The 8,285-nt window shown below is 34.1% G+C and overlaps 1 long non-coding RNA gene across 1 annotated transcript in view; it reads left to right on the top strand.

Annotated features, from left to right (window-relative positions):
• The first annotated feature begins 55 nt into the window (after positions 1-55).
• LOC136849114 (uncharacterized) overlaps positions 56-8,285 on the top strand; it is a 34,514-nt gene continuing 26,284 nt past the window's right edge. The window contains exons 1-2 of the long non-coding RNA XR_010856239.1: positions 56-185; positions 5,213-5,302. This is a non-coding gene — a long non-coding RNA (uncharacterized lncRNA). The remainder of the gene's footprint in view (positions 186-5,212; positions 5,303-8,285) is intronic.

The raw sequence follows: 8,285 nt of genomic DNA, 5'->3' as shown, positions 1-8,285 counted from the left end.
AATGAAACATTTTCTGATTCACAGATTGGTATGAGATGATCGAAAACACGAGGATTATCATTTAAGGAAGATGAAGGCTATCTAAAGGAAAGGTTTCAACTCATCAGTGAAATTAAGAAGCAGCAAGTAACTAAGATTCTGAACAAGACTGGAGTAGATCACAAAAAGAAAAAAGTTATTTAAAGGTAAGCCAGAAGCATCTCACGATAAGGATTTATAATAGGTTGAGAACTGATAACAGAAACTACTCGTAATTAGCATTATAAATGTGTGAAATAATGAAAATGGAGTTTAAGATACATATTCAAGTAACTTGAGATCAGATGGGTAACAGAAAAAAGATTACCCCAGATTAGTACCTATTTCTCAAATATTATCAGCCTTATCAGTCAGTTGAAGGCTGCCACTTTGTACCCACATCTCTTACTCTTGTTTAGCTAAAATGCTGATTTTGTTCTGCTTCATGCTTTCAACACTTTCTTTTCCTTGATTGTATTAATTGATTTTCATTTTCCTTTATGCGCAATAGCAAATCTAAGTCCTTTCCACAGCTTGTTTTCAGTCTTTGAAAATTCTTGGTTAGTCAGGGTTTTAAGGGACTCTGTGATCACTGTGACGATCCTGAAAGACACTCGATAATGACCCGCTGTTATCAGATGCCAAAATAGCGACTTAAAGTCTCAAAGTATTACTGTGGAAATGGAGCTTAATTAGAAGATTATGTCTGATGCAAGAAATTAAAAACTAAATGGGTTGGAAGATCATTACTGTACTGTATAACGCAGTGGTTCTCAATCGTCCCAAGTCGTGGACCACAAGCATATAAGAAAATATCTTGGACCATTTCTGTTTTGAGTAACGATAAATAAAGCAGAGACAATAAACAACGTTTTGGATTGAAATACATTTTGTACACGTGAATTGCAACCTGAAGATCATCATTATATTTTCTGAATAGGAATAATGCAATAAAATGAATGGTCAGTTAATTATCTGGATAAAATTGTTTTTACTGCATATCCAGTAAATTTGAAAATATACGTATCAGCAGTCAGTTTATTACCAAATATAGTGAACGTCCTGTGGACCAACCAAAAAGCCACCATTGACTACTAGTGCTCCATGGACCACCAGCTGAGTACCATTAATAGCTCTAAAAACCTCTTATCTTCTCGTCTTATTCCATATAGGTACAAATTGTAAAAAATCGTGGATAAAAAACCAAAAGTTAATTTTTTTTAGTATATCACATGGAAGCAATAATACCATTAACCTCTTTAGTTTATTAGGATACTCTAAAATGCACAGTATCTGGTTTGGAGATATGTATTATCTGAAAAGGTGAAGCCCCTATCATTAGGCGGTTGCCAAGCTGTTGAAAGATCCGGGTGACGAGGTGAGTAATGGTGTCGAATCGTATTTCGTCATTTTAAAAAGCGTCCTGATTTTGTTTTCATTACATTCCATCCCAATTCCATGCTCATTTGGACAATAAGAAGTGAATAAATGAAGCAGCAGGCCCAACAAAATGATATGAAAAACTGGGGAACATTAATTTACGCTGTGCCTCAATTGCTTATCTTGCGTTAAGGGAGGTCGTAATATATCTGTCAGTACGGTCACATTTGACACCAAAATAACATTTTCTAAAGGTTATCATTTCCATGAAAGATGAGATTAAAATGACAGGGTACATCGATAGTGATAAGAAGCCAGTCGAGGGCACATGAGTTAGATACGTTGATAATAGTCACTGCAATACAATTCCCTTGCCCTTGGCCCTTTTGACTGGTTATCGTGCCGACTGTCAAGATCTTCTCCATATAACCTATCAGGTATTTTTACAAGTAGTGTAATGTTCTGTGAAATCAGCCAACTTACGGCAAAGAAGTATGAAACAGTGGAAAACTTTTGAAAAATGTGTTTACACTTTAATAAGTTAACGTGAGCAGAATCAGTACAATATGTGAGATAATATGGCAGCACTTGACATGATTTGATTTGTCGTATAAGGAATATAAATGAAGCTTCAAATGCATGCTTGAAAAATGATTATATGTATGTAAAAGAGGAATACAATAATTCACCAAAGAGTCAAGGTTTTCCTTGTTATAGAGAAAGGTGTCAGAGGGATAGCAGTAAGAAAGAAATTATGTTCTGACTGGATGAAGAGATGAGATGGAAGAAATGCTGATCTGTAATGGTATGCAGCGCCTACAAAAGACTAACTGATTATTCCCGTGTATTACACACAAAGGACTTTAGATATTTTATAATCCCAATACAAGTCACAATTTAGTGACATATAAGAAAATCCAAATAAAAGTCAAAGAGCAGTTGCAGTTAATTACAATAATTAGAGGTAATGGGTATTTGGTCAGGAAAGATTATCCCACTTAGCACTAATATTCGTTCAGATAGAAGTACATACGAGGGCAAAGAATGAGGGATTAATCAATCATAGAGCTTAGAAAGGCTCAAATGAGCAAAGAAACGTTGTCTAGGGAAAGATAAAACGGCGAGGAACGTTTATGAACTGTTATCAGTACATGTAAAATAATAGATAATAAAAAAAGGTTATCAAAACTTCGACTACAATTAGATCCTTTACGAATGGTTGTTCAATCCTTCAGTTCGAGTAACAACCTCCTCCTTGAATTTCACAAGTCATTCTCACATGCTTTTTGAACAACGTAGATTTTGAATATCTGATTACTTTTATCTTCATTCTTGACCGATAAATGGTAGTACGTATGAGAGGCTAGTGACAAGTTTTGCTGTGCAGACATTAATTCATCTGAAAAATTATCATGAAACTAAAAAGTAAGAAATATTACATTACAGTTCCAGTCAATTATTTATGTAGTATGGATATTTCATAGTCTTCAATATTTGTAAATTCAAAAGTTATCACGAAGCAGTAGTGATTGTAGTAAGAAAACGGCTCAATATTATGCTGAATTTGTTTAAAAAAAAAAAAAAAAAAATTTGCTATTAGTGTGGTTGTGGATCATATCTCTTAAGATGATACACATAACTTCGAGGACTATAAGTATTTTGGTCATAAAATGAAATATTATCGTGCCATAGAAGATTTACATGATTTCTTAAGACTCTACAACAAACAAGTTATATTGCGCTTCTTGCAACAAATACGCACAAATATTTGTGAAATGGCAGCCAAAAAAAAAAATTAGAAATTAAACTTCTAAATATTAGAAGTACTGTATGTTTCTGAAGTATTCATTAACCCTGTTTAATCGAAGATGAATATAACAGAAAATTTATGTTCAGGAGGTGAGGGGGTTAGCCAACAACCTGTGCCAAGTTCTTTCTTTATAATTGCGTTGATTTCCATGTTAGAAAGCAACAAGTAGAGCTCTGTGACGGCCATTTAGTAACTTATTGGCCACGCAATGTTGCCGCTGTGCTGCCTGTAAATTCACTTGTAAGTCTCTCACTCTAATTAATCGGTGAAGAACCACAATTATTTTATTTGAAGGCGAGAAATACCTTTCAGATCACCTTTATGCTGTTACTTTACCTCATGCTCGCCCATCCATTTTTTTTTTAAAGAGAATCAACTAAAGTCGGTTTACTCGGTAGCATCCATCATAAAATTAGAATATAGAAACCCTTAAAAATTATAATATTGATATTTTGAGTTCATTTATATGTCTGTTTTCAGGCATAACTTTTTATTTTTTGGGGACGTTATCAATTTTTGCTCATCTTTTATTAGTAAAAGAAAGTAAGGTGTGTAAAACAAGTCGGCTTCGATTTCAGGTGGAACTGTTTTATCACAAAAGGTTTTAAAGCTAGAGTTCTTTTTAACGTAGTTTGCTTTTATGTGAAATAAATAGACGCCACTTGCGTTCCTGCATGGGCTAATCAGTTGAGGCATGGTTACAACAACATTTTTCGTGAGTTGAGACAGTATCTGTGGTTAAACACTAAATAAATTCTTTCGAAAATAACCATCTAGTCACGCCAAAGTTACCATAAAATACTGGATGGAATTCTTCACATGCATTATTTTTCCCATTTCAAAAAATTAATTTTTTTTCTTTAGTCATCGAAATTTGCCTAATAAGAATTGAAATATTTCTCTCATTTAATGACTTTCATTATAAGAGATATCGATACAGGGAACCGGCACATGAAAGTGATTTAATCAGTAAGCGTTTATTTAAAACCGTCCTAAATGAAGTGGTCAAATTCCGGAAGTCAACTGTGTCCTCTCATCCTTGATCAGTTTCATCTTCAGCAGCATTCGCTTTCTGCTAAGGATATTCGCCATTACCGCTTTGCAAAAGTAAGGCCGCTTTTTTATTCCATCGCTAAAGCTTGTTAGCAAAATAGAAAAAAAATGACGCCTTCCAATTAACGTGATTGCTCTTAAAGGCTGGATCCTGAGAGTGCTTACGGGGGGAAAAAAATTTATCGCGGTACTATACGTTTTCTTTCGAAATCTCTTGCCACGAAGCCTGAGAAGATGCACGTAAATATTGACTTTATCTAGAAAGTAATCGTTTGTTTGTTCTTCTGTCTGATTGTTGGAGCTGTATTAAGGAAGTTTATGGATGGATTGTCATGAAATATTCTGCAAGGAACCAGTTCATGATCTGGTACAAACTTACTCTTTCTCTCTGGCATTTTAGTTAATCTTTCTATCTAAAAAAAGAGAACAAAACATTACGGATTTTATGAAATTATTTGGAGACGAACATATGGCAAATTCGGTCCGCTTGTATTCTGCATAATTTTTTTTATGACAGCTAAGCTATGTGGTGATTCATCTTGACGACTGAGTCTTTCCTGGGCTCTCCTTAGACTGACTTGAATGTTTTGTTCTTACAGGAGATTGAAAACTGGCGATGCTAACGGATCTACAAAGTACATTGAATTTAGAAACTTTTACCCCACAAAAATGTTTACATATTTTCAGCTCTAAGTTTTGTCATTTTTTCATGCCAGAAAAGATTAAGTCGAAGGAAATAAATCATGCGGTTAACGTTTGAGTTACGGAGGAATTTATTTCACAGCTTTGAAGTTCTGGCATTCGTCGTCCTATTTCCTGCAAAAAAGTCGTAAACTTATATATTTCATTTTTACATAATCCGGAAAACGTGCTCTGATATATACACAGGGATTGTAAAATTCCTCGAACAATGAAAAATACAAAGAGATTTTTTCCTTTTTTCTTTTTCAGCAAGTGACTTAACAGTACATTTTGAGTCAAGAAAGTGAGGCAAAGATTACAGCTCGATTCATGGACCGAAAACCTCTAGACTGTCAGAAGGTAAGGATCAAAGGATTTCTTCTTGGATTTTAAGATATTTATATCTGGTAGAGAGAGAGAGAGAGAGAGAGAGAGAGAGAGAGAGAGAGAGAGAGAGAGAGAGAGAACCGAAGCACCCCTAGGCAGTAAAAAGTACACTTTTAATTCTACAAACAGAAATTAAGCAAAATGATTCTTTTACAAGATTTTGGTTCTCTCAGCGTCAAACGCAGCAAAACTTGTTATAAGTTTGTAAGCTCTGGTAATTTCCCCTGCGACAATAGAGACTATTTCTTCGGTTTTGTTTTGCTGAAAGAAAAATTATGATCGAGTGTGACTGCATAAACCTCACAGATCTCGGGAAACAAACAAAAGGAAAATTTAGATTAATTGCTGACTAATTTTTCGAATATTACGCATTATCGTAAATAACCGGTTATTCACAAAGCTAATTTTTTTATTTAGCTCTACAAAAATTTTCTTCAAAAAGATTAAAGTAAGGAGATCTCTTCTTTATTTCGTTGGGAGAGGTATAAAAGTCCATGTTTTTATCAAAAATAAGTGTAAATCCAATAAAGAATGGCTGAGGGAAAAATTTCGGTATACATGGACCTATACTCTCTCTCTCTCTCTCTCTCTCTCTCTCTCTCTCTCTCTCTCTCTCTCTCTCTCTCTCTCTCTCTCCTCTCTATCCCTTGCTAGAGACCAGTAAGAATTTGTAGACATCAAACACAGATGGCACGAACCGATAGATCTGAAGTTTGGGTATATGTTAGGAAAAATCAACCTTACTTAGTAAATTCGATGACGTTGTTGGTAGAGAATCGTGGAGATTGGCCGTTGTTAACTCGTGTCACCCGTCAGTGTTTACTCAGCTGCTTATGCAGAGGGATTTCTTAAACAGACAAATATATGGAAAATCTTGTTGTTGGGTCTACCTTCTGTTAAAGCTACAAGTCTGAATGTTTAACTTCCAGAATTTAGCAAAAGATTTGTTTATTATTTCATCTCTTTCTTGTCGTTCCTAAATCAGATATGAAGAGGAGGCGAGAAAGTGTAGTTCTTTTGTTTTTTTTTGGTCTTGTGAATATCTGGCAACTCTGCTGAAATGTCGATCTGTCTTGCTCAATACTAATCGTAAGTTTAATGAGTACTCGAAAATCTTGGAAACTGGAGTACTGTGCTATAGTTTCCCCACTCAAATGGCCGGGTCTAGTGACTTGCCTGCGAAATTCTCTCATGGCTAGTTGCGCCTGAAAGATTTTCTATGCGTTATGTGGGTCTATAATAGTTTATGTGCTTATAATTTGCTATTTATGAGGTGACATAAGTTGTTTAAACTGTTCAGGCTGCTACACCAAGCAGGGTATTGCGGAATGAAATGGAATATAAAATTTAGGCCAATGGCCAATTGATGGGACCCGTGAGGTCAGTCAGCGCTGAAAGAGAAATTGAGAATAAAAAGGTTTTAAAGGTGTAACGAGGAAAACCTCGCAATTGTATTATGAAACACTTGTTAGGAGGGGATGGAAAATAAGATGGAAGAAAGAAAATATGAATGGAGGCACAGTAAAAGGAATGAAAGGGGTTCCAGGTAGGGGGCCGAAGGGGCACTGCAAAGAACCTTAAGTAATGCCTACAGTGCACCGCTTGAGGTGAACTAACGGTGCCACTCTCCTATAGGGAGTAGGGTGTTGTGTTACTTACTTGATTTAATTGTTGTGGAAGCATTACCAGTTAAAGTAAAAAATTGTTTGTTGTGTTTCTGAAAAGTGGCACCCTCGTAAAAATCCACATGAAAGAGGCCTGGGGAGGGAATAACTTGTAAAGCACATATATATATATATATATATATATATATATATATATATATATATATATATATATATATATATATATATATATATATATATATATATATATGTTTGTTGCATTCTAAAGACTTTCTACCTTGTTTGAACTTACTTTCTATATTATGGAACTTATATATACATATATTCTGTATATATATATATATATATATATATATATACATATATATATATATATATATATATATATATATATATATATATATATATATATATATATATATATATATATATATATATATATATATATATATATATATATATATATATATATATATATATAAATATATATGCAAAATATGTGCGCGCATAAACAGCAAAATAGTTGCGAGAGATTTGGGTAATTGTGCATGATGTTTCCAAATAGTATTGCAACCACAGTTAAACATTTGAGCATCATCATAAACACATAAATGACGTTAACAAGAACAGATCTGCAGTTTTGCAGAAACAGCAGTGAAATTCGTCTTTTGTCATAACTGATCACCTTAATGGATTGTGGATCCTGATCTTGCAAAGCGAATAGCAAGCCAGATACAGTCCTTTATCTACGGCCATTAAAGGAGCTAATGTAAGTTCCCTCTTGATAAATAGGTTGTGGATGATGGCCAAAGAGTATATTATCTTTTTACGATTAACTGTGAAATTGGAAACCATGATTTTAGGTAATTTTGCCTAGAAAATAGACTCAGGTGGCTGCTTACAACTAAATGTGAGAACAATATTCAAAAGAACTGACACATGTGGTATTAATATCATTATCTCTGTAGATAGATAAGGTTTCTTACGGTCAACACATAGTTTCTGGCAATATCAGATAATACATTTGCCAGTTGTTTAAAATAAGAAAGGTATGAGTCAAAAGTACTTCAAGTACCGTCATTTATTCAAAATCATAAGTATAATGTTACTTATACTAAATGAATCCTTTATCACGACAATGGTACTAGATCAGCTGATGAACGCAGTCTTAATTTTAATGCATTTAAGCCTCATACCCCACTGACTAAACTCCTTATTGAGCAGTTCTAAATTTCTATATAGTTGGGCAACAAATAAATTTCTCCTTGAAGGGAGACGGATAACTGCAACATAAGCAGCATCCTATGCATAGAATGCAATTTTATTTTATG

This window comes from Macrobrachium rosenbergii, chromosome 20 (genome assembly GCF_040412425.1).
Source record: "Macrobrachium rosenbergii isolate ZJJX-2024 chromosome 20, ASM4041242v1, whole genome shotgun sequence".
Classification (NCBI taxonomy): domain Eukaryota; kingdom Metazoa; phylum Arthropoda; class Malacostraca; order Decapoda; family Palaemonidae; genus Macrobrachium; species Macrobrachium rosenbergii.
Note: the sequence above shows the minus strand (reverse complement) of the source record. Positions and strands in the feature narration are given on the sequence as shown.